This window comes from Balaenoptera acutorostrata, chromosome 15 (genome assembly GCF_949987535.1).
Source record: "Balaenoptera acutorostrata chromosome 15, mBalAcu1.1, whole genome shotgun sequence".
Lineage (NCBI taxonomy): Eukaryota > Metazoa > Chordata > Mammalia > Artiodactyla > Balaenopteridae > Balaenoptera > Balaenoptera acutorostrata.
The window spans coordinates 30831317-30857575 of record NC_080078.1 but is presented as its reverse complement, the minus strand read 5'-3'; the positions used below and the strand labels follow the sequence as shown (position 1 = coordinate 30857575).

The window sequence follows — 26259 nt, the reverse complement described above, 5'->3', positions numbered from 1 at the left end:
TTAAATCTGGTTTTCTGTTGTTAATGTGTCTCATGTCAATTTAATTCTTAGACCAGCCCGAAGAACCTAGAAAGAGCAGAGGAGAATTTTTCCTTCCCCAACACTGGCACATATGTAAATGTTCCCAGTCCTCCCTCTATCCCTCCTCACACGCATGTGCGCGCACACACACACTTCAGTTCAATCTGTTGACTTTCCCCAGGGAAGTAGACTTTGGTGAATATATACCTCTTATAACCTCAGTCCCAACTATAAGCAAACTGAAAATCCTTTCTAATTCACAAAAGAAGGAGGTTCTCAATTATGCTGATCCTGGACCTTGACCACAGAGGTATCGAAGAAAAAAGAGCTTTGGCAAGAACAAGGCAGCAATGGTTTGAGAAGGCAGTGGACTTGGAGTTAGAATTTGGATCCTGGCTCTGCTGCTTATTAGCTGCGTGAGCTTGGACACATTCTTCACCTTTCTGAGCCTCTTCTGTGCAACATGAAACAATTGGATGCTACATTTTTTGGATGCTACATTTCTAGAACACTGCAAAGCACCAACCACTCACATTTCAAAGCATCCATGGAGAAGCTGTGTGATTCAGGGAATGGGGGCTGCACAGGCCTGGTTCAGCTTCTTGTCTGTGTGAACTTGAGCAGGTCTTCTAACCTCACTTAGCCTCAGTGTGCTTATTTGTAGAAAGGTGGTTATAATTCCTAGCCTGGCAATTCCTAGCCTGGCTGGGCTTTTGTAAGGATTATCGTGAGTATGCATAGTGCTCCACAGGTCTTCTCCCCCTCCTTTTCCTCCTTCCCCTCCTCCTCCTTCTCCTCCCAAAGAAAAGATCTATCCTCAGTGACAACATCAAATTTCTCCCACTCTGTGACCTGGGTCAAGTTCACCATGAAAACAACTGTGCCAGTCGGAACATTCCTCCAGAAGGCTTTTCATTACTTTGCTCTTTGGAGAAGAGAAAACAGGGAATCAAGAGTAGGCGTCTCTCAGAAGATGAAAGCAACTCGCTTCGTATTCTGAGCTGCCGAGCCGATGCTCCACCGGAACCAGTGATGTCTTAATCTCTGTTCTGATGGCATGACGTGGCTCTGGTTCTCCATCTCAAATGGCAGGTTACTCAGCAAGACAGAGGGAGAGCAGCAGGATGTGACAGTGGATTCTGCTATGTACCCACAGACACTTGTAAGACATTTAAAAAGTTGTACCCACATTTCCTACTCCTACAGCAAAACCTGTGAAGTAACGCTGACATTGGTTTGAGAAGCATATGGAATCTCACTTCTTTTTTCAACACAAGACCCTCCCGCTGGTCATGCCGTGCACAGCGTAAACTGACCTCTCTGGTTGTAAGAAGAGTGAGGTAAGAGGAGACTAAGACTATGAACAGGTTTAAATACAAAGGTTTATAAGAGACTACTACAAACAACTCTATGCCAATAAAATGGACAACCACGAAGAAATGGACAAATTCTTGGAAAGGTACAATTTTCCAAGACTCAACCAGGAAGAATTAGAAAATATAAACAGGGCTTCCCTGGTGGCGCAGTGGTTGAGAGTCTGCCTGCCAATGCAGGGGACAGGGGTTCGAGCCCTGGTCTGGGAGGATCCCACATGCCGCGGAGCAACGAGGCCCGTGAGCCACAATTACTGAGCCTGCGCGTCTGGAGCCTGGGCTCCACAACAAGAGAGGCCGCGATAGTGAGAGGCCCGCGCACCGCGATGAAGAGTGGCCCCCGCTTGCCGCAACCAGAGAAAGCCCTCGCACAGAAACGAAGACCCAACACAGCCAAAAATAAATAAATAAATAATTAAAAAAAAAAAAAAAAAAAAAAAAAAAGAAAATATAAACAGACCTATCACAAGTAATGAAATTGAAACTGTAATTAAAAATCTTCCAACAAACAAAAAAGTCCAGGACCAGATGGCTTCACAGGTGAATTCTATCAAACATTTTGACAAGAGCTAACACCCATCCTTCTCAAACTCTTCCAAAAAATTGCAGAGGAAGGAACACTCCCAAACTCATTCTATGAGACCACCATCACCCTGATACCAAAACCAGACAAAGATATCACGAAAAAAGAAAATTACAGACCAATATCACTGATGAACATAGATGCAAAAATCCTGAACAAAATACTAGCAAACAGAATCCAACAACATATTAAAAGGATCATAAACCATGATCAAGTGGGGTTTATCCCAGGGATGCAAGGATTCTTCAATATATGCAAATCAATCAATGTGATAAACCATATCAACAAATTAAGGAATAAAAACCATATGATCATCTCAATAGATGCAGAAAAAGCTTTTGACAAAATTCAACACCCATTTATGATAAAAACTCTCCAGAAAATGGGCATAGAGGAAACCTACCTCAACATAATAAAGGCCATATATGACAAACCCACAGCAAACATCATACTCAATGGTGAAAAACTGAAAGCATTTCCACTAAGATCAGGAACAAGACAAGGATGTCCACTCTCACCACTCTCATTCGACTATAACAGGTTTTAGTTTATCTGCTTGGAGGAACACCAGTTCTGCAGTCTGATGAAAAGAATCCGAGCTTCTGTTCCGTGACTTACTAGCAATGACACAAGAGGGCTGCCTTGGTTCTCCCATCTATGAAATGAGAGGAACAATAAGGACAGACGACACGGTTATTCTGAAAGCCAAATTAGATCGAATTCCTTGGGCCACTCTCCCTCTCACTCACTGTTCCCTAACCACAACAGACCTCGACAGTTTCCAGACCGTGATCAGCTTTTTCTGGCCTCAGCGTCTTTGCACTTGCTGTTCCTTCATCCTGGAATGCTTTTCCCCTGACTCTTCCCATCTTCAGTGGCTCCTTTTCATCTTTCGGATTTCAACTTAAGTGTCACCTGCACTGAGCCATCTTCCTTTTCTAGAGAAGGGTCTTTGCCCATTAGTCTTTACCATGGCTCTCTGCTTTTATTTCTTCCTCCATAGCACTTTTTAAAATCTATCATTAGTTTTTTCTCCTGTATATCGGTGTCTGAAGCTGGGGTCTTTTCATACTGTATCCTCATCATCTGGTGCAGTACCAGCCATCTAAGCAGTCAATAAATAGTCACTGAATGAATGAATGTATTCAAACACACTTGGGAACTATAAAGTTCTGTATACATAGAGACATTTGATATACATATATGTATGTATATGAATACACACACACGCACACATAGAAAGTGAAATCTGATATTGATGTTAGTATCCTTATTAATGCCCAAATTGTTCCATCTCTGGCCATTGGGGACTTCGGGTTGGCTTCTGGGTTCTTTTGACCTTCAGTCTTTCTAACTGCTTTGGTCTCTGCTCTGAAATGATGCTCTAGGAAGGATCAGCCCCCACACCTTGAAAGAGCTACTTTCCCAGTGGTTTCTCTCAATGCAAAATAGTATTTGAAACCAAAATCTGATTCTAGAGGCGCTTATTGTTACGAGGTTGACTAGTATTCCAGAGTATACATATTTTAAGTTAAAATACATCATAAGTTCATCCTGATACTTTTTATTCAAGTTCAGGATTCAATCTCACAGGTCTCTTCTTTCTCTTATGACAACAGGCTCATTCTCCATGCCATCAACATAATTACTATATTTCTTTATCCCACACTATACGCATACAAGTCTCAGAAAAACAATATTATTATTACTATCCCTGAAAATACTGAAAACAAGATTTTTTGCTATTCCTTTTGTCCTTAGGATGCATTATTCCACGTCGTATATACAAAGTTCTGTTTTAAAGTCATTTGGAATAGTTCTTTTCTGTGTGGTTATTGCAAAAATTAGATTTACTTGTTTTACTTTACTTTTAATACTTAGGAATTGCTTTTTATTTCATTTCTCATAATTAGATAAATATTTAAATATTTCTAAAATCAAATCTATAAAAATAGTATACATTCAAAGAAGTCTAGCTTCTACTCCACTGTATCCTATTTCTTCCTTCTTTCATAGGCAGCCACTACATTATACATACATATACAAGGGGTGTGTGTGTGTGTGTGTGTGTGTGTGTGTGTGTGTAGATAGATAGATAGATAGGTAGGCAGGCAAAGACTCTTTCACTGTGTAATTCTCTTATTTTTTCAGTACCATTATTCAGTGTATATTTTCATATGTAGGATGATTTATCTTTATATTTTGAGGGTTATTGTTAAATAATATGCCTCTTTATAGGTTGAACTGTATCCCCCACCACACCCACAGAATCCATATGTTTAGTCCTAACCTCTCTTACCTCAGAATGTGACCGTATTTGGAGACAGAGTTTTTACAGAGGAAATCAAGTTTAAAGTGAGGTCATTAGGGTGGCCCTAATCCAATATGGCTGCTGTCCTTATGAAAAGAGGGAGTTTGGAAACAGACACACACAGGGAGAACACCACGTGAAGATGAAGGAAGAGACAGCTCAGGGTGATGCTTCCACAAGCCAAGGAGCACCAGGATTTCCCTGATAGGCTTATTCTTGATGAGACATTCTTTCAGCTACAAATGCACACACACCAGTATGTGTGCCTTCCCTCACATGTACACTCATGTGTTCACACACACACACACACACACACACTCTAAAGAGTAACCTGACTCTCCATGAGGTTCTGCCAGAAACTAAATTATTGGCAAAAGTTGCCTGATTTGCCCAATTCTGAGTATGCTCCTCAGTTAAGTTGGATAGCTCGAGTCCCTTGCCATCAATAAGAATAAACCAAATGGTGTTATTACAACATCCAGCTATGGGGCCAAATAATTTACATGTTCATTTCTATATGGTTCTCCATATGGAAAGGGAAGAAACTTCAATTTATCCTCTGGTTCCTATCTGTCTTCATCGTCAGAAGTGATTATTAGTGTTTTAAAAGGAAAATACATTGGAATGAGGTCATTATCTGGCTAAAACCATAGGTAATCACCATCATGTAGATTCTGGCAAATGGAGGGTTCTTAATCATTTGGCCGGAGTAACAACTTTGAAGGAAAAATAGCAGCGTTCATCTTTCTTTGGAAATAGAAATCATCAACACCACTATTCTACCTGGGTACCAAGATACACTGATAAGAAAGATAGAATATTCTACAACCAAGAAAAAAGCGTTTATGGAGACGTTGTAATAACATGGGAAATGTTTAGGTTTAGACACTGGGTGAATAAAAGCAGGACACAAACATGCACAAGACGACCGTAAAAGATACTCATGAGGAAAAAAATAAGTTGAAAAACTATACATTGAAAAACAAAATATTATGGTAGTGATGGGATTACAAGTGATCTTTTTCTATTACATTTCATAGTATTTTCTATTTTAAACAACCAAAAGATTTTTTAAAGAAATAAAATGTGCTAGATTTTTTAATTGAAGTATAGTGGATTTACAATATTGTGTTAATTTCTGCTGTACAGCAAAGTGACTCGGTTATACACATATATACATTCTTTTTCATATTCTTTTCTGTTGTGGTTTATCACAGGATACTGAGTATGGTTCCCTGTGCTGTACAGCAGGACCTTGCTGTTCTTCCACTCTATATACACCAGTCTGCATCTGCTAATCCCAAACTCCCAGTCCATCCCCCAATATGCTAGTTCTGTCGGTTTATCTTGCAAGATCTAGATATCACTCTTCCTCTTCCAGAATCCCTACAATCTCACATAGGGATTTTCCGTGCTCCAAACTTTTAGAGTGCGGGAGGCAGTAATTTGATAATTTGGTGAGCATCAGAATCACCTAAATGAGCTTTTTAAAGGCATATACCCGAGTTCCACTCCAGCCCCACTGAATCAGGATCTCTGGATATGGTGCCCAGGAATCTGTATTTTGAACCAGCATGTCTGGTGTTACTGGTGCAGTTGTTCCATGGACCCCACTCGGAGACATTGTATTGGGGACTTGACTTTTCACTGGGCACATAATTTGGTGCCTGCCACCAGGTTACTAATTATGGAAAAAACAGCCATGGCTTGTCCCAGAGCTCTCAAAACTTTACTGGTGAAAGAACAATAAAGATGACCCAAACACATGCTACCTCTTCCTTTTTTTAAAATATTCGTTATGTGGTTGCGTATCATAGCCTACTCACTTCCATCTGTAATTCAGAAGAAAAAAAGCAACTAGAATAATGTCATTTTCTTTGTATATCATTAGGCACTCCTGTGGAATTCCGCCTATTCACTAAGAATAGTATCTACCTGATAATGGCTACTTTATACCTTGGCCAAATGCAGCAAAAATAAATGAGGGCATATGAAAGTAAACAAATATGCCCACACATATTTAAAAAGCAGCATACTAAAAATATCTAGTCACCCCCGCTTTGAGCTAAGCTGAGAAAATAAAACCAATGACCCCAAATAGAAGCAAATGACTAGACATTCAAGTTGCATACATTTGGCTTAAATAAAAGCAAAGAAAGAGAAGTTCTCACTTACATGATATCTGTTTACTCTGCTTACCCAGTTCAGAGATAATGGTCTTAAATAGTTCTAGGAGGATCCTGGTGAACTCAGATCTAGGTTGGGTAGATACAACCATTCTAGAAGGGGTAATTCCCAAGCATGGAACCGATTTCCTAACTATCAAAAGGTTGCTCTACAAAAGTCAATGTCTTTTCAGACTGGGGGCTGAAAAGGAGTTGTGTCTGCCCAAGAGATGAATCCAAAAAGTGCAAGGCTAATACTAAGAACGGTTTACCTGAATCATCTCTAATCCTCACAGCAACCATTTTGCAGACAAGAAATCTGAGGCTTATAAAAAAAATACACCCAAGATGCAAACACTGGTTTCTCTGCTTCTGAAGTCTGCATGTCTCCCACTGCACCACCTGACGGAGGCAATGGAAGAATACCAGGTGCAAGGAGAAATATGGGCCTGTCGGCAGCAAGAATCAACATGGAAGGAAGGAGATGCCAAGATGTTTTGGGACTGTGTCTCCACTAGACACGGAAAAAAAGAGGCCCTTGTTGTAAATATGTATTTGTGTGCATGCATGTCTCACAGATACATTTTTAGTAAAATTTTAAGACATAAGAACAGTGGACAAATCATTATGGATTACCACTCAATTAATGTTTTACAATTTGAACATACCCATGTAACCACTTACCAAATCAAGGTACAGAACATCACCAGAAACCTCCCTCCAAGTCTATTACCCCTAATGGTTATCTTCTATCTCCTCTCCCTCTCTCTCTCTCCCTCTCTCTCTCTCTCTCTCTCTCTCTCTCTCTCACACACACACACACACACATTTTTAACAAGGACAAAGAATAAAGAACACTTTACACAACACCACAGAGCCCCACAGTACTCCAACTTTTGATATAATGTAGCCCAAGATCAACAAGAATCCAATGTTGTCAACCAGAAAGATGAGAAGGAAGAAAGGTATAATCAATAGACCTATCTAGCTAACAGTTTTCATCCTATAACTAACCAATATTTTCCCTTCAAGTCAATGTTGAAAACTTAATATGTTGGTCCATTTCTCTGCCTTAATAAGGAGATGATATCTTGATACGTGTTGAATCTTGATGTGTGATGCTGACCTTGGCAGGGTTTTGGTACCATCACCCTGAACATCAATAATCTTTGCCCAAAGATCAAAATTATAGGGTTGAGATAAAGATGAGTGCTGATCGTAGATTCTGCCTAGCGGTAGAATTTTGAAAATGTTCTTTCTATTGGTATTTCTTTTACCTGTCTCTTTCTCATAAAGGTCAAGTGTAAGGGAAATTTGGGCTAACAGAGCTCGTAAGGTAGTTTTTGGATAATACAGTTTTCTTGTTTTAACAAATGACCTGATATTTATAAGATGCCAATGTCCTCATTAAAAAGAAAATAGAATAAAAGCAAATGCCTGGCATTTCTTAATGAGGCACTGCACTCAGCACGTTACAAGAGTTATCAGATTTAATGCTCCCAATAATCTAATATCAGGTACTATTAACTCAGTTTTCAGATTAGGAAAATACTTCCCAAAGAGGAAATGACGTCCCCAAGGTGGAGAAACAATTTAATCTTGGTCATCTGACCCCAAAGTCTAGCTCTGAATTACTAAATGATCCAACTGGTAAAATAAATGATGTGATTTCAAATTGTAATCATGGTTCTTAATGTGAAGGCCTCTCAGATGATAAGACAGCTTACAAAGAAAGCTGGAAGAAGTGAAGAGAGGGATTAATCTATCTAGAAGCTCTGGGAGTTTATGTTCCCATGTGAAGATGGAATAGGGATGAGATATTCTATTTGCTCAGCAGAAAAAGGGCCAGCTGCACTCTGCCAGTTGACTGCAAACTGTTTGCGTCCCATTTCTTTAAGCCATCAAAGGTAAGAAACAGGTCAATATATTTCTCAGTGCCTGAAGTTAGGGAGAGGTATCTATGGCTAAAATAACCTGCCCTGCTTTAGCCTCTTCAACCAGAGGCAAAGAAAAGGACCAACTAACTCATTTATTGTGAATAATGTTCTGGATATTTGCTGATGGGGAAGGTTATAAATTGTTCTTGATTTCATACAGAGGTTAGCTTTGCATCAACCAAGCCTAATAAATCAGGCCAAAGAGGAATCAAAGCAACCACGTGAAATGCCGTTCACAGGGAAATGTTGATAGTGAACAAATCTGAGACAGAGAGGCAATGCTCGACTGAGTGACAGGACATAATAGGAAATACAACAGGAGCTATTCTCGAGCCCGAATACATCTCCTTTCAGTCTTGCTTCCAACACTATATTTTCCTTCAGTAAGTAATGATGATAAACTCTCATAGTTTTAAAAAAATTACTTTGTTTTCCCTAAGAATTGAGACCCTTCCATTTCAAATCTCCCCTGTACGTGGGCTGTGTCTCCATGCCGCATGGAAGGTGGGGAGCCAAAGACACAGCGTAACTGGCTGACCTCCTCAAAGGCACCCAATCACTCTGCCAAAAGGGAGAGCTAAGGCCAAAACCTAAATCTGCCCCATCGCCACTCCCACCCCCTGGTAAAGACCCCAGGTACCAGGTCAACAGGGGCAAGAAACCTCAAGGTACATCATGAGTCAGTGTAGATGCTTGTGGAAGGAAAGGGTTCAGTAGTTGTTCTCACTACTGTCCCAGATTTCAGAAGCATCACTGCAATCTCTTGGTTCTGCTGCATGCTCATGTCGACTCACTTGCAAAGAGCCATTTGCTATCTTACAGGAATTGCAGATGGATACTTATTCTTGAACACTCTGGAGCAAGGGAAGAAGAAATTCACCATACGGAATATGATCCTGTGTGCTATCATCTCACATCTTTGGCACAAATACTCAGCAATAAGGGTAATGCTGTGAAACTCCTCCTTTCCCACTTAAAAAAACAAAATGAAGGGACTTCCCTGGTGGTTCAGTGGTTAAGAATCCGTCTGCCAATGCCGGGGACACGGGTTCGAGCCCTGGTCCTTGGCCCAGGAAGATCCCACATGCTGTGGAGCAACTAAGCCCGTGCGCCACAACTACTGAGGCTGCACTCTAGAGCCTGCAAGCCACAACTACTGAAGCCCGCATGCCTAGAGCCCGTGCTCTGCAACAAGAGAAGCCACCTCAGTGAGAAGCCCGCACACCGCAACGAGGAGTAGCCCCCACTCACCACAACTAGAGAAAGCCTGCGCGCAGCAACGAAGACCTAATGCAGCCAAAAATAATTTAATTAATTAATTAAAAAAAAAAAAGAAAACTCTCGCTCTTCAATGACGAGATTCATTTTTTTCCAATTCCCAAGGCAAACTGCTGAAGAGAGCCTTGCCCCTGTCAGAATACAAAACCCATTTATCAGCTCCTGGAGAGTTTCTTTCTGTTATTTGAGGAGGTAACTTGAGTTACCTGTCTCATCTCGCCTGTGCCCATGCTTTCTATCTCCTTCTCTCCGAGGCAATAAAGGAAAATGTCATTGTTCAGGGGACGGTGGAGCCCTCCACAATCCCAGGTGAGAGGTGGAATGAGAGGGTCTCAGCTACGGGATCCAATCAATTAGGAAGAAAACATTGTCTTAACTAAGTTCTGTCCCAAGGATTGACGTCCCCAAAAGGATAGCCTTTGTGTGTCAAAGGAGTGGGGAGACTAGAGAGTTAATTCGCTTATCTAAATGCAGGGGCAAGAAGAGGGGACTATTGACTTCTATCAAAATAGACAGAGAGCAAATAGAAGAGAAGACCACAGACAGGGAAGGATTTGAATACAAATGGAAACCACCATGTATAACATCGAGAGTTTCTGGATGAAGTTTCAGGCCAGGGGCACCTACATCACCACAGCACAAAAAAAAAATTAAGCCACATTCTAGGCTCAACATCTGCATGTCATTGGATTGTCTTTATCCTGAAAATGTTTCCTATTGCCTCCAGTTGCTGTGGTAATGGAGGTGCTCTTGGCCAAGATCTTGATGACAATAAATAAGCAAACAAACAACCTAATTTCAGCTAGTTTTGTAAGAAGCAAATAAACGTAAGCTGACATGATAGTGTGTGACAAAGGAGGGACACCACCGGGGACTGAGCTGGCAGTACAGATGTCCAAAAGGTCGAGAGATGGGCTTCAGGGAGCTAAAAAATCTCCTGAGATTGGAGAAAATGAAAACTATTATATGTATGTGCATGTTCCTGTGAAGAGAGTCCTTGGTTTTCAACAAATTCTCCAAGGTATCTTTTCCACCTTACAAAAGGTTAGAAATAACTGCAAGGGAGAATCATGACAAGGCCACTCCGAGGACCCAAATGATAAGAAGAAACTGGGCATGTGAAGACTTGGGGAGGGTTGGGGAAGGGACAAGGGAAAGTAAGGCTAAGCTGATGTAGGTGATAAAGAAACAGTCCAGAGAATCTGAGGAACAAACAAAAGACGAGAGATTTTTAAGCAGGTTTACGGAAGAGAAAATGAGGAACTAGGATTGTTTAAAGACTTTCTAGGTGTTGACCCCTCAGGAGGTTCAATAAAGACTAGAATTTTGTTGTCGTTGTTTTGGCTGAGATATCGTGAGGAAGTCTCACTCTTTCCAAACACACTGGCACCGATTCAAGGGGGGAAAAGTTTGAAATGATGTGAGCAAATGAAGGAGGGCTTCAAACCAGTCTGACCCAGAATGAAATCTCCCAAACAGATAAACGCACCCAAGGTCCTCGTCATCTGATATCAACACTTCCCACTTCCTTGTCTCCCCACCTCCAACACACATACACACACACACACACTCCATACACTGTGCTTATAAAGTTAATGATTCTTGCATTCTACATCTCCCAGTCAATTTCCTTTGAGTGGTTCCCCCAATCCTATATCCTCAGAATGCCTTTTCGGTGCAAGAGGTAGTGGTCCCTATGACCCTAACTGCCATTTACAGAGGGATAAGGGAGTGATGTGTGTAGAATTCTCCTGGCACCTTCAATGGATCTAAGATATAATGGGGGAGGGGCTTGTAGGGAGGTAGAGAAATAAAAGAAACAAGGAGAGTTGGAAGTACATTGAAGAGTGAGCAAAGAGGTAAAATAATCGACTAAGGAGGTAAAATAACAGACTAACAGGAGGGACCAAGAGAGAGCAAGGAGTAAGAGGGTTGAGACAAGGAAGGAAGAGAACAGAAGAAAACAGAATGAGAAAGGAGGGTTTAGAAAGGAAAGAAAGGAGACACAAGTGTGGAAATAAAGTAATAAAAGGATGGAAGACAAGGATGCCAGAAAGGGAAGAAGCAAGGCGACCAAGAAAATGGCAGTGATGCAAGGTGGAAGGTCCTCTCCAACAATTACATTCAACTGCGTCATCACTTGCTTCTTTCTGCCTTGATGACTCAGCTGCAGAAGGAGCTAGCCTCAGTCTCTTCCACAATGTTGCACTGTGTGAAAGCACTTCTGCTCCCACTGCTATGATGCACACTCCCTGTGCTCTCCCAAACGGAGATTCTTTCAGACTGAGGCACACAAGGAAACTGAGTTCAACTAAATGCAAACTGAACTTCAGAAGACCTGCTACTACCCATTACCATAATCATTAAGAGAGAAAATTAATTGCCTGAGGCCACAGTGTGGAAATCCAACTAGACATCTTCTCCCAAGTGATCAGTCCCTGAGTGGATTTTGGTGGGCACACCTGTAAGTAACTTTCCAAATTCTTTTGTCTACACAGAATTTCCTTTGTCAGGATCTGTCATCACATATACATAATTGTTTTGGTTGTTGTTGAATATCTGTCTCCCCCAGTGCACTATAAACTCCATCCATGGGAACAGGCCATGCCTATTTTTTAATTCCCTAGCATTTGGTGCATAATAACCACTCATTAAATAATTCTGATGGATAGACCTAGAGAATATCATAGTAAGTAAAGTAAGTCAAGCAAAGAAAGACAAATATTATATGATATCACTTACATGTGGAGTCTAAAGATTAATAGAAATGAATCTATATACAAAACAGAAACAGACTCACAGACATAGAAAACAAACTTATTGTTACCAAAGGGGAAAGGGGTGGGGGGCAGGGATAAATTAGAAGTATGGAATTAACAGATACAAACTACTATACATAAAATAGGTAAGCAACAAGGATTTACTATAACACAGGGAATTATATTCAATATCTTATAATAACCTATAATGGAAAATAATCTGAAATATATATATATATGTATAACTGAATCACTTTGCTGTACAGGAGAAATTAACACAACATTGTAAATCAAGTATACTTCAATAAAAAATAATCGTAATTCTGAAGAATGGGTAAATGAATGGGGGGGTGAGGATCCCAAACCAGAATTCACAGTTCTTAATAAGGAAAAAAATACTGCTCATTTTTCTGGTCTAATTCCTCCACCAGGTTTTTTTTTTTACTCATAAAATGATTTCTCATGCATTGAATAGTTAACTGCTATGAAGTTTCAAGCAAAAGACACCAATCTTTACACAATTCCTTAAGCTATGCTCTTGCATTCTTTTAAGCAAATCACAATTTTTTTTTTATCACCACCGTCTTCAAAATTTATCATACTGACAACAAAGAAAGAACAACTTGATTAAGCTTGAAAAACTTTCTCTAAAATCGAAACACTGATTGCCGAGTAAGACCCAACACAGTAGCTTCATCCTGAACTGGCCTCTAAGACGTCCTAACACTGGAACAAACCAATAATCACCAGCGTTTGAGATGTTATGGTTAAATTCGGTTTATCACAATGGGGAGAAGACGGAGTCTGAAAGCCATCACTCTTCAACACTCCCCACACATGCTGTTCAGAACGCTCCAAAGAGTAGAGTTAATGGTGTGATGAACAATTTCACCCAAATTCCACCCCAGGGCCTCTCTGCCTCACTGTGGCCTTCTCCCTGTGCCTTTTTCTCAGCATTGTTGGTCTCTTTCTCTCTTTCACTCTTTTTCTTGTTTTCTTTCAATTCCATCCATTTATACGTACACACTCAATATATGAACATATTCTCCTTTGGCAAATCCAAACACTGATCTCTTGACCATCACCCCTAATCCCACAGCAACTGCTGCAGTGTTATAAATTTGTTGTGTTCCCATCCAAACCTCTGCCTGTGCATTTATGAGCCTATATTTATATATAGAATTATATCACCCTGTTTCATAACTTTTTACATAAATAACCAGATATGCTTTTTGTTCTATAACTAGCTGTTTTCACCCAAAACAACGTCTTAGAAAACGCTCCACATCAGTATAAGACCCTATTTTGTTCTATTGAGTTCTTTTTTCTCATGGTACAGGTGAGTTATGGACCTACATGTTTGGTTATTTTTGTTGCCACTGCTACATGCCACACCACGGATGAACCTCAAAAACATGCTAAATGAAAGAATCCTTACACAACGCTGAATGATTCCATTTGTGAAATGGCCAGAATAGGTAAATCCATATAGAGGGAATGCAGATTGATGGTTGCTAGCGGCTGGGGGAGGGGGGAATGTTGAGTGCCTGCTTAATAAGTATGGGGTTTCCATTTGGGTGATAAAAAAAAAGTTCTGGAACTAGATAATGGTGATGGCTGCACAACATGGTGAATGTACTTAGTGCCACAGAAGTGTACACACTTTAAAAGTAGTTAAAGTAGTAAACTTTACATTATGGGTATTTTACTGAAATAAAACAAATGTAGACCTGATGAATCGCAGAGTAGACGCTCTTTTGATTTTAATAAAGAACAGCAAATTGCCCTGCCAAACCTTACTTCTTTTCTCTGTGTTTGTATTATTTGTAGTGTATCTCTTTCTCTGTCTCATCCTCAATTTATTTCAGTATCCGTCTCTCTCCCTCCCTCTCTCGGCCCTTCTCCCTCCTCGTTCTCTCTCCTCCTCCTCTCTCCCTTGCTCCCACCCTGCCCTCTCGAGGCTCTATTTCCTTTTCAGGATTGTGGGGAACCCCTTCCGACCTTCCTCTCCAACTCCACGAATGCTTCTGATGATAGTCACCAATACTCCCGCAATTGCGCCCCCAAATTCAGGTGTTGTATCCGTTCCAATGACATGCATGGCTTTCCCCTTCCTGCTGCTCAGGGATGAATTCCTAGATGGCTACCTGAGGAACACAAAAATACTAGGGGGGGGGGGCGGTGCTGAGCGTAAGGATGCCTGGAATCCTTATCCCTGTAGTCGGGTCAGAGCCAGTGGAAGCACTACATCCACAGAACAACCAAAGTTAAGTTAGCGATTCCAATGTATCACAATTCCTATGATACGAGTTGAGTACTTCCCTCAGAACAGCACAGAACTTTACACTTAAGACAGCCTCCCAGGCACCTGACGGTCCAGGAAGGACGTTTTTATGTCTACTACTTCCCAGCCATGTTAGGGAGGTAGCAGAGAGCAGTGGTTAAAGGCCCAGGTTCAGGTATCCAACTGCCTAGGTTCAGATCCTGACTCAACCGCTTAACTAATGAAGTGACCCTACGTATATTAACTTACCTCTCTGAGCAGTATTTTGTCGTCTTTACAAATGAAGGATTGATCAAAATTAAGCAATAATATATGCAATACAATGAGCACAGGTCCTGTCACAAGACGTACTACTTTCCATCTGCTGCTGTAACAAATTACCATAACTTTAGTGGCTTGAGACAACACACATTTATTATCCTGCAATTCTGGAGGTCATAGGTTCTAAATGGGCTTCACTGGGCTAAAATCAAAGTGTCCACAGGGCTGTGTTCCTCTGGATGCTCTAGGGGAGAATCCATTTCCTTGATTTTCTCCAGCTTCTAGGATTTACCACATCCTTTGGGACACGTCTCCTCCCAGCAATCTCATTACTCCGACTCTGCTCCTTCTGCCTCTGTCATCACATCTCCTCCTCTGTCTCTGACCCTGATGCCTCCTTCCTTCACTTCTGAGGACCCTTGTGATGACATTGGGCCCCCCCTGAAGAATCCAGGATAATCTCTCCATCTCAAGATCCTTAATTGAATCACACCTGCCAACTCCCTTTTGCCATGTGCAATAACACATGCACAGATTCTGAGGATTAGGACATGGACATCTTTGGGAAGCCATTATTCTGCCGACCACATGTGGTAAGACTCATGTGTTAGCTGCTGCTGCTTCTTTTCTACTCCTACTAGTACAGAAGAAGAAAATTTCTTGTCCTCCTAAAAGGAAAATGAGAAGCATTCATGGCTCAGCTATCAAGAGAGAAGGTAAAAATCCAATATCCTTTCATTAGAATTCCTCTAAAATTACTTGATACAACATCTCTTTCCTTTTCCACCAATGGGCCACTTGTTTGAAGTATCAAGCACTGAGTTATGTTCCTAAAGCTCTATTAAGTGACCCTAAAGTCCTTGAAGGTACTTTGGCATGGAATATCGAGAGAAACAGGGAAGAGAGAAGCAGCATTCTGGATATGGTGGACAATCTTATCTACACAGATTTCATTTTGTTGAGGAGAAAGGCAAAGATTATTCTCCTTTATCATGCTTCCTATGTTTTGGACAGCATCTCATGAGCACTTTTTTCCTCTTTCTCTCTCCTTTTCTACTCTTTCCCTTCCCTGCTGCCCTTGCTCACTCCCTTCTCTCTCTTTCTCCAGAAATGGATGCAATACTGGGTATCTTCAGCTTTTCATCCCAATGGCTTTGATCCTAGTCTTAGTTGCAACACAAAAGGCAGACTTCACAAGTGACCTCCAAACTCCTGTTGGCCCCAGAAGTTTGTCCCATCACCTGCTGTATCCATGATCTGCAGGCAAGGGATCTGAATCCCTGAGAAAAATCCATTTAACAGAAAAAGGAATAAAGTTGCTGTGATGTGAAGAGCAGTGCACTGGGGTCAGCCCACCTTAGACTTGAACCTCACTTTACTTGGACAAGTTACTTTTCCTTTTTTGGCCTCAATTTCCTTGTCTGTAAGATCAGAGGCTGAGTGTTATGATCTCATGGGTCTCTTCCAGCTCTGAGATCGTGATTCTATCAAAAGAAGGTCTATCTAAATCAAGCGTAGAAGAGCAGAAATGGCATAGACTTTGGAACCAGACAGCCCTGGGTTTGAATCATGGCCTCATTACTTACTATCTGAGTGTATCTACCAGTTAGGATTCACCTGGTTGCAAATGACAGAAAATTCAAACTATCTTAAACAATAGAGAAGATATTATCTGGGATTAGCAGATGCAAACTATTATATATAGAATGGGTAAACAACAAGGTCCTACTGTTTAGCACAGGGAACTGTACTCAATATCCTGTGATAAACCATAGTGGAAAAGGACATGAAAAAGAATGCAAATCTATGTATAAATGAATCACTTTGCTGTACAGCAGAAATTAACACAACACTATAAACCAACTATACTTCAATAAAGTAAATTGAAAAAATAAAAATTAAATTAAAATTTTTTTTTTAATTTTCAAAAGAGATATTATCAGCTAATGCGACTAGAATGATTGGTGACAAAGATGGCTTCAGGATTCTTTTGAGTCGTTGGACCAATGATGCCATCAAGATTTTGTCCTTTCCAACACTCCGTTCTGCATTCCCTGTTAAAACCACCCTATGGACACAAGATAGGAACATGTCAATCATTCCAAGAGCAACATGCATGCTCTTCTGTGTCCTTGGTAATAAGAAGAGGGTCTATTCAGAAGGTTCTCAGAAGCTCCCCCAACCAAATATTCTCCAATCTCATTCTTCTTAACTGTGACTCATACTAATCAATAAACCAATTGCTGTGGCCAGTGAATGGGAATTGTTCTGATTGGTTTAAGCCTGAGTTACATGGCCTGCCTTTTCCAAAGGACATGAACACATGGGGTAGGGGTGGAAACCCAAAGGAAAACTATGGCAATTACCAAAAGACAGAGGAAGAATCTGGGGGAGACATCTGGCCTTTGAGAATATATTTAACCTCTCTGAGCCTCAGTTTACTCATCTGTAAACTAGGATAACACCTACCTTTAATTAAGATTAGATACAATGATGCTTATTAATCATTTTTCCTGGCATATGATTTACCCTGGCAGCCGTTTTCCAATAAAAGGTAGCTACTATTATCAACATTGTTATCAATATTATTATCACTATAAAATTAACATATCTTCCTTTGGGTCTTCCCAAGTGAGCCTTGAGAAATCTCTCAGATGGCCTCACATATCAGATGAGCTTACAAATGGCATCAAATAACCAGATAAAGAATGTTATAGGATGAGGAGGGATCAGGGTTCTTGGTGCTTTACAAGGAGCACTGTACAAACGTTGAACTGACAGCCCTTAGTAGGTCCAAGCCCTTGGGAATTCAGTGGAAATCAAGTTTGGGAGGAGTAGAATAATCCAAATAGATGCCCCACAAGTATAACTCCAACCAAGGGGTGGGATGACGTAAGAAATGAGAACATTACTTCAATCTGTGGAAGAATTTTCTTCCAGGGAGAGCTGATTACAGAAGGAATACTTATGTGGGAAGGCAATGAACACTTCATCTCTGGAGACCAAATAACCAGTATCAAGACATAGAAAAGAGACATTTACAAATCAGGTGGGTAATGGAGGTGTCAGTGTAGCCGTCTATACAGCACCTTCTTCCTGTGAGCCTGGAACTCCACGAGAGAAGTTGTAAACTCAGATGCCCACCAAAATCAGGCAGGTAACAAAACTGAGCAAAGTAGGGTTGATTTAAGTACCAGACCAAGATGAACCAGAGATTGCCGCCTCACCCCCAGGGGCAGCCACTACTCAACGCCAGCTGTCTGCGGCCATAAGAAACAAAAAACAACCTTAATGTTGCCAGATCTTTCCATATTTCAAAATAATCTAGAAGTCAGGGTTTTGTGTGAAGTATTCCTATTTTAAAAGTTGGAAACTCACACTTAAGATCTTGTGTAGGTCAAAGACAACCCATTTGTGAACCAGAATTGCCCAATGGGCCCACCATTTTGTGGCCTCTCTGAGAAAGGTTATTTCTCTACGGAACACCATGAGGCCTTTCATTCATGTCAAAATTCACCAACATTTTGTAAAATGTAACAAACTTTTAAGCAATAACTATTAGAAATATCTGGCATATTGCCAGTGAGTGAGTGTGTAGCTGTGGTGACTAACAGTTATGGACATTAGGACCCAAAATAGCTCTTGGTGCCTGTTTGAGGGGAAAGAGAATACAAAGCAGTCCAGTAAATGAGGACCACATTTCTGGAGGCCTCCATCTGTGTTTCTGTACGGGGAGTATGGAGCCCCTGATCCTCCATACACTTATGAGCGCTCCAGTCAAGATGTAGTGCAAAACCAGAAATACTGGCTTCTAATTCCAATGCTGGAGGCATGGAGTGATCAGGAACAGAGTGGAAGAAAGAGAAAAGCCCATGAGGAAGGTATAGACAGTAATAATTATCATAGAGGGATTTCAGATAGGAAATTTGTTACAAGAAAAGGAAAAGACATCAGAATTAGCTAGGAGAAGTTAAAGAACTAAGTTTGTGAACTCGGGAAAGACTGTATAGACTTTCCAAACCATTAACAAAAAGAGAAAATATGAACAGGAATGGCCATGGAATGGTTTGCATTATTTTGGCTACAGAAGACAGGAGAACCAAGAAGACAGTGGGAGTATACCAAGCAGATCTGAGTTCTTGGACAAGGCTGAAATTGTACATGCTCCCACTTCTGGTTGCCTTAGCAATGAGACTCCTACTTTATACTAATGACATCAGAGTGAGTAAAACCCCATGCAAATGAAGCACACAGTAATTAAAGGAAGAGCCACATGTAGTCTAGATAAGGCCATGTCAGAGGAAAGTCTAGGGAATAGTTTGAGTGGGCTTGTGCAGCAAAGAATGAGGTCATTAAAGCAAAGAAATTGAGTTATGAATTAAGAAAATGAGTTATTAATAAAAGGGATAAATTCTTGAGAAAGATTTTGAGTTCTACTGACTTGTCGGTTCTCCCATTGATTTTGGTCAAGTCCTTCTGGATAACAGATCATGTGGTCACAATCTCCACTGCCTCATCTGATCCATTTTTCTGTGTCCCTCCTGGGAAGAAACCATGGAAAGGGGAAAGAAGGTGGTTTCCTGTCCTAGTTCCCTGTGTGTGCTGCCTCACTGTTGCCCATAAAAGGGAATCAAAGTGAAGCTGGAAAAGTTTCATGGAGAGACCTGTGACTATACAAGGGAAGAGGCCAGTTCTGGGATGTATTAGTTTCTTCTGGCTGCCATAACAAATTACCACAAACTTGATGGCTTAAAATAACACATATGTATTCCCTTACAGTTCTGGATGTCAGAAGTCCTAAGTCAGTTGCACTGGGCTGAAATCAAGCTGTCAGCAGGGGTGTACTCTCTCTGGAGGCTCTGGGGGGAAATCCATTCCCTAAATCCATCTCTAGCTCCTAGAGCTGTAGTCAATGCATCCCTTGGCTCATGGCTTCTTCCTCTATCTTCAAATCAAGAAGCACAGCATTTTCCTTCAGCCATCAAATGCCTTCATCTTCTCCTGCTCCCTCTGTTTTCCCCATAAGGATATTTGTGATTATATCATTGGGACCCTCTGAATAATCCAGGATAATCTTCCTATCTAAAAATCTTTAGTTTAGTCAATCTGCAAAGTCCTTTTTTCCATATAAGGTAATATATTCACATATTTACAGAGTCCAGAGATCATGACATGGATATCTTAGTGAGTTATTATCCAGCCTACAACATGGGGCAAGAGAGCAGAAGTGCAGAGGAAAGGTAATTTTAAGAATTGTTACTTAAAGTGCATTATAAACTAGATCCCCATTAATGTTGTTGGAAAGATACAAATAAGAGGAGAATTTCTTTTTAATAACTGTTAACTCTGTGTCTCTGAATTTGACACGGTTCTGAGGCTGGACCACAAGGGACATTGGCCAGTATGTAGGTTATAAGCACTAACCAATGAAAATAATCATTTGAAAAAAATCACAGCCAGCAACGTGCATCACTTAAAGTAATCATTTCAAGTAATTACTTCTGTGCAAGCACTTATTTTAAATAAATCTTGATGCATAAAGTAGCAGGAAATATTTAGATATCAAAAGCTACTACTATTCTGAGCCAATGTAATCTCAAAATGTTGACTCCTCACCTTCTCTCTCTCTCTCTCTCTCAGAGAGAGATTTTTACTGGTAAACTTGGGCAATTACATGAATTAACAAACATGGATATATCATTTTTTATTAGTCACATTACCTGCTATTTCCCATCCTGTGACTTAAGTGACTGAAGTGGTTCAGATGGGAAAAGTGGCAACCTGAAGGGTACAGACCCTTCCTAGATAAAGAAGCCACTACTCACATCTGTCTCACTATTGCTGTTTCAAAATGCAGTATCACCAGAACTTTTAAATTTTTAAGAGAAGCCAAAAATCCAGAATTTCACCTAGTATTTCAGATTTAGAATGTTGGGTGCTAAATCAGGACACTATGTAGGCCAAATAAAGCTCATGAAACCTGTGACTTGACACCTTGCAAACTCCATTGTAAGTTCTGTTAAGTACTTTTGACTTTACAACCTGAGAACAAAAAGGGGAAGGTTTCACTCAGTGGCATGATATGGTTGTATTTGTATTGAATTTGTTTATTTCATGTGCACACCTACATATACACACCTACACAAAACTATGATTGTGTGAATGAATTATTTTTCAAACCGTAAGTTCTTGAAGGATAGCTTTTAACCTCATCTTACAGCTTTGGCCAGCATCAAATTGTTTCCCCTTCAGTGAAGATCTATGTAGGGCTGCAGGTTGTTGCAATAATTACCTCCTTCCTGTGAGAGAAGACAAGCCCTCTAAATGCAGTGTAACCAGCCTCAGTGTACAATCTAAGCAAAAAGGTCCCAGGAACCTGGGACACCATTCCAACTGGAACCAGAGAGGTCACTGGTCACATCCTCCCAGGCTAAGGTCAAGGCTTGCATGGAACTACAAATAAATATTTTACCCAGATTTTAAAACACAGTTTTTTAAAAAGCAACCCCAAAGTCCACATCAACAAATAAAACATGTGAGCAACAAAAACAATGTTTTCAGATCGTGGGAAGAGCTGTGTGCAGGAAAACACAGGGCAATGAGAGGGAGTGTGATGCAAGGGACAGGCAAGAAAGATGTGGCACCCGTGAGGAGGTGACATCTGTGCTGTGACCAGAAGAAACCAACTGCCTATCACTTCGGGGCTAAATGTTCTTGACTGAGGGAAGTAGAAATGCAAAGGCCCAGGGTTAGCAATGAGCCTGTATATTTAAGAGGCAGAAAGAAGGCTATGGTTCCTGGATTGAGATGAGAGGAAGAGACAGGGATTAGGATTAAACTGGAGCTATGGGCAGAGGCCAGGTGAGAACGTCAGAAGGCTTTACGTTGGCAGGTCTTAAGCTGGAAGTGACTTAGTCTTATTTACATTTTTAAAAAGCTTCTCTGCAAGTCATTCCACCTCTCTGAGCCTCTGTTGCACCCTCTCTGAGATGCAGCTAATGTTCTTGGACTCTTCAGAAAGTTCAACTTGACCCTGGGCAGAAGCATCTGACATACAGTAAGCACTCTGTGAAAGGGAGCTGAACCTGAACAGGTTGGGGAGCAGGATTGTAAGAACTCTACGAGAGGAGGCAGGGGCTGCAGGTAATGGAGGAAAACGGATCTCTTGAGCCCTGACAGCTCCCGCTCCTAAGAGAGACTGATTTCATGGCCGTGTCTCCCCACTCCCACGTTTTGTTGTCTCCTGCCTATGCTGCAGCTGTGCCCCAACTAGCATCCTATGCTGGCTTCCGACGGGAGAACTAATTAGGTTGTATCATGCTGAGAAATCCATCTTCTAATACAAATGTAGCAGGTTAGCACACAAGGAACGGACTGCCAGTGACCCCAGGGGTTAGCAAGATAGACTTCTAGAAGCTTTAACAGTGCGCAATAACACCCCCCTCCCTGTGTTCTGTAGAGCCAAGAAAGTGGGTGGGTTGTTTCCAGCAGTAACAACCGAAAGATCAAATACCCAGCCCATGAGAATGGGGATTCCTCTCTGGGCATCCACTGAAACAATTAGGCAGTATCTACTCAAAACAGCAACACAGATCACTTGCTGCAAGTAATAAATCTTTCCTCCTCCCGCTCTTTGGCTTGATTATGTCTACTGGCTCAACACCCACCAAGAGGTGAACCTAGTCTTCAGGGTCTTGGTGCTCTGGTCAGGGGTCAGGCCTGAGCCTCTGAGGTGGGAGAGCCAAGTTCAGGACATTGGTCCACCAGAGACCTCCCAGCCCCACGTAATATCAAATGGCAAAAGCTCTCCCAGAGATCTCCATCTCAACGCTAAGACCCAGCTCCACTCAATAACCAGCAAATTACAGTGCTGGAAACCCTATGTCAAACAACTATCAAGACAGGAACACAACCCCACCCATTAGAAGAGAGGCAGTCTAAAATCATAATAAGTTCACAGACACCCCAAGACACACCACCGGACGTGTTCCTGTCCACCAGAAAGACAAGATCTAGCTCCATCCACCAGAACACAGGCACCAGTCCCGTCCACCAGGAAGCCTACACAACCCACTGAACCAACCTTACCCACTGGGAGAAGACACCAAAAACAACGGGAACTACGAACCTGCAGGCTGCGAAAAGGAGACCCCAAACACAGTAAGTTGAGCAAAATGAGAAGACAGAGAAATACACAGCAGATGAAGGAGCAAGGTAAAAACCCACCAGACCAAACAAATGAAGAGGAAATAGGCAGTCTACCTGAAAAAGAATTCAGAGTAATGATAGTGAAGATGATCCAAAATCTTGGAAATAGAATGGAAAAAATACAACAAACATTTAACAAGAACCTAGAAGAACTAAAGAGCAAACAAACAATGATGAACAACACAATAAATGAAATTTAAAATTCTCTAGAAGGAATCAATAGCAGAATAACTGAGGCAACAGAATGGATAAGTGACCTGGAAGATAAAATAGTGGAAATAACTACCACAGAGCAGAATAAAGAAAAAAGAATGAAAAGAATTGATGACAGTCTCAGAGACCTCTGGGACAACATTAACTGCACCAACATTCGAATTATAGGGGTCCCAGAAGAAGAAGAGAAAAAAAAGGGACTGAGAAAATATTTGCAGAGGTTATAGTTGAAAACTTCCCTAATACGGGAAAGGAAATAGTCAATCAAGTCCAGGAAGTGCAGAGAGTCCCATACAGGATAAATACAAGGAGAAACACTCCAAGACACACATTACTCAAACTATCAAAAATTAAATACAAAGAAAAAATATTAAAAGCAGCAAGGGAAAAGCAACAAATAACACACAAGGGAATCCCCATAAGGTTAACAGCTGATCTTTCAGCAGAAACTCTGCAAGCCAGAAGGGAGTGTCCGGACATATTTAAAGTGATGAAAGGGAAAAACTTACAACCAAGATTACTCTATCCAGCAAGGATCTCATTCAGATTCGACGGAGAAATTAAAACCTTTACAGACAAGCAAAAGCTAAGAGAATTCAGCACCACCAAACCAGCTTTACAACAAATGCTAAAGGAACTTCACTAGGCAGGAAACACAAGAGAAGGAAAAGACCTACAATAACAAACCAAAACAATTAAGAAAATAGTAATAGGAACACACATATTGATAACTACCTTAAATGTAAATGGATTAAATGCTCCAACCAAAACACATAGACTAGCTGAATGGATACAAAAACAAGACCCATATATATGCTGTCTACAACAGACCCACTTCAGACCTAGGGACACATACAGACTGAAACTGAGGGGATGGAAAATGATATTCTATGCAAATGGAAATCAAAAGAAAGCTGGAATAGCAATTCTCATATTAGACAAAATAGACTTTAAAATAAAGACTATTACAAGAGACAAAGAAGGACACTACATAATGATCAAGGGATCATCCAAGAAGAAGATATAACAATTGTAAATACTTATGCACCTAACACAGGAGCACCTCAATACATAAGGCAAATGTTAACAGCCATAAAAGGGGAAACTGATAGTAACACAATAATAGTAGGGGACTTTTAACACCCCACTTTCACCAATGGACAGATCATCCAAAATGAAAATAAATAAGGAAACACAAGCTTTAAATGATACATTAAACAAGATGGATTTAATTGATATTTACAGGACATTCCATCCAAAAACAGCAGAATACACTTTCTCCTCAAGTGCTCATAGAACATTCTCCAGGATAGATCATATCTTAGGTCACAAATCAAGCCTTGGTAAATTTAAGAAAAATGAAATTGTATCAAGTATCTTTCCCGACCACAACGTTATGAGACTAGATATCAATTACAGGAAAAAATCTGTAAAAACTACAAACATATGGAGGCTAACCAAAACACTACTAAATAATCAAGAGATCACTGAAGAACTCAAAGAGGAAATCAAAAAAACTAGAAACAAATGACAATGAAAACACAATGACCCAAAACCTATGGGATGCAGCAAAAGTAGTTCTAAGAGGGAAGTTTATAGCAATACAATCCTACCTCAAGAAACAAGAAACATCTCAAAATAAACAACCTAACCTTACACCTTAATATCTGATAATGTGACATTTCAGTTATATACTTGCCTCTATTATCGCTTTAGAAACATGAATATAAAAAAGTTTCTAAGAAAAACAAACTACCTTTTTAAATGAATAAGATTAAAATCTAATATGCAGCAGAGAAAAAACAAATGCAAAGGGGTTGCTTTAAAGGAAATTAAAGAAGAAAAGAAAGCAATATAGATTTAAACTAGGAAAGGAGTTTAATAAATCAAAAATAAAATAACCCCCCCAAAAAAAAAGAAAAAAAAAAGAAAGAAAAAACACTGACTGATTGCTTTGCTATAATCGAACACATAAAACAACACTCCACATACATAATGAACACTATTCACTTTTTCTCTTATTAACAAAAGAAACAATTCTTCGTACAGCTGTTTGGTGGTACTAATCATGAAGTAAGTAAAGTCTCTGAAAGTATACAAACAATAGATTTTAAATCAAAAATGTTCATTGTAAAAAAGAACCTTGAAAATTGTTTTTTAAAAAAGAAACGTGATGTCCCTAGCCTGGGTAGAGTGGCGCCTGGTTGGTGGTGCTTGTCTCATATCAGCCAGGGACAAAGTAACTCCTTGTTTATCCCAGCTTGGCTTTTGGTTTGTGCCCATGTCTGGTTCATGCCCTGGAAACATGGATTAAAAAAAAAAAAAAAGAAACGTGAATTTCACAAGTCTTCAGGTTGTTTATAGGCATTAGCTATAGACAACTTCTCACTTTCATACAAAACTCATTCAATCATATAAAAATAAACACAAATTTACATGGAAAAAAAAAAAGAAACAAGAAACATCTCAAAATAAACAACCTAACCTTACACCTAAAGCAATTAGAGAAAGAAGAACCAAAAAACCCCAAAGTTAGCAGAAGGAAAGAAATCATAAAGATCAGATCAGAAATAAATGAAAATGAAGGAAAAGATAGCAAAGATCAATAAAACTACAAGCTGGGTCTTTGAGAAGATAAACAAAATTGATAAACCATTAGCCAGACTCATCAAGAAGAAAAGGGAGAAGACTCAATCAATAGAATTAGAAATGAAAAAGGAGAAGTAACAGTTGGCACTGCAGAAATACAAAGGATCATGAGAGATTACTACAAGCAACTATATGCCAATAAAATGGACAACCTGGAAGAAATGGACAAATTCTTAGAAAAGCACAACCTTCTGAGACTGAACTGGGAAGAAATAGA

The 26259-nt window shown here is 40.3% G+C and overlaps 1 protein-coding gene and 1 non-coding gene across 3 annotated transcripts in view; one reads left to right on the top strand and one right to left on the bottom strand.

The window, feature by feature from the left end:
- The window catches only part of GRIN2A (glutamate ionotropic receptor NMDA type subunit 2A), a 372220-nt gene that overhangs the window by 196089 nt on the left and 149872 nt on the right, over positions 1–26259 (bottom strand). The gene's annotated exons all lie outside the window — the stretch shown is intronic.
- Positions 25568–25702, top strand: LOC114235430 (small nucleolar RNA SNORA48). The gene has a single exon (XR_003621609.2). It is a non-coding gene; the product is annotated as a small nucleolar RNA SNORA48 (small nucleolar RNA).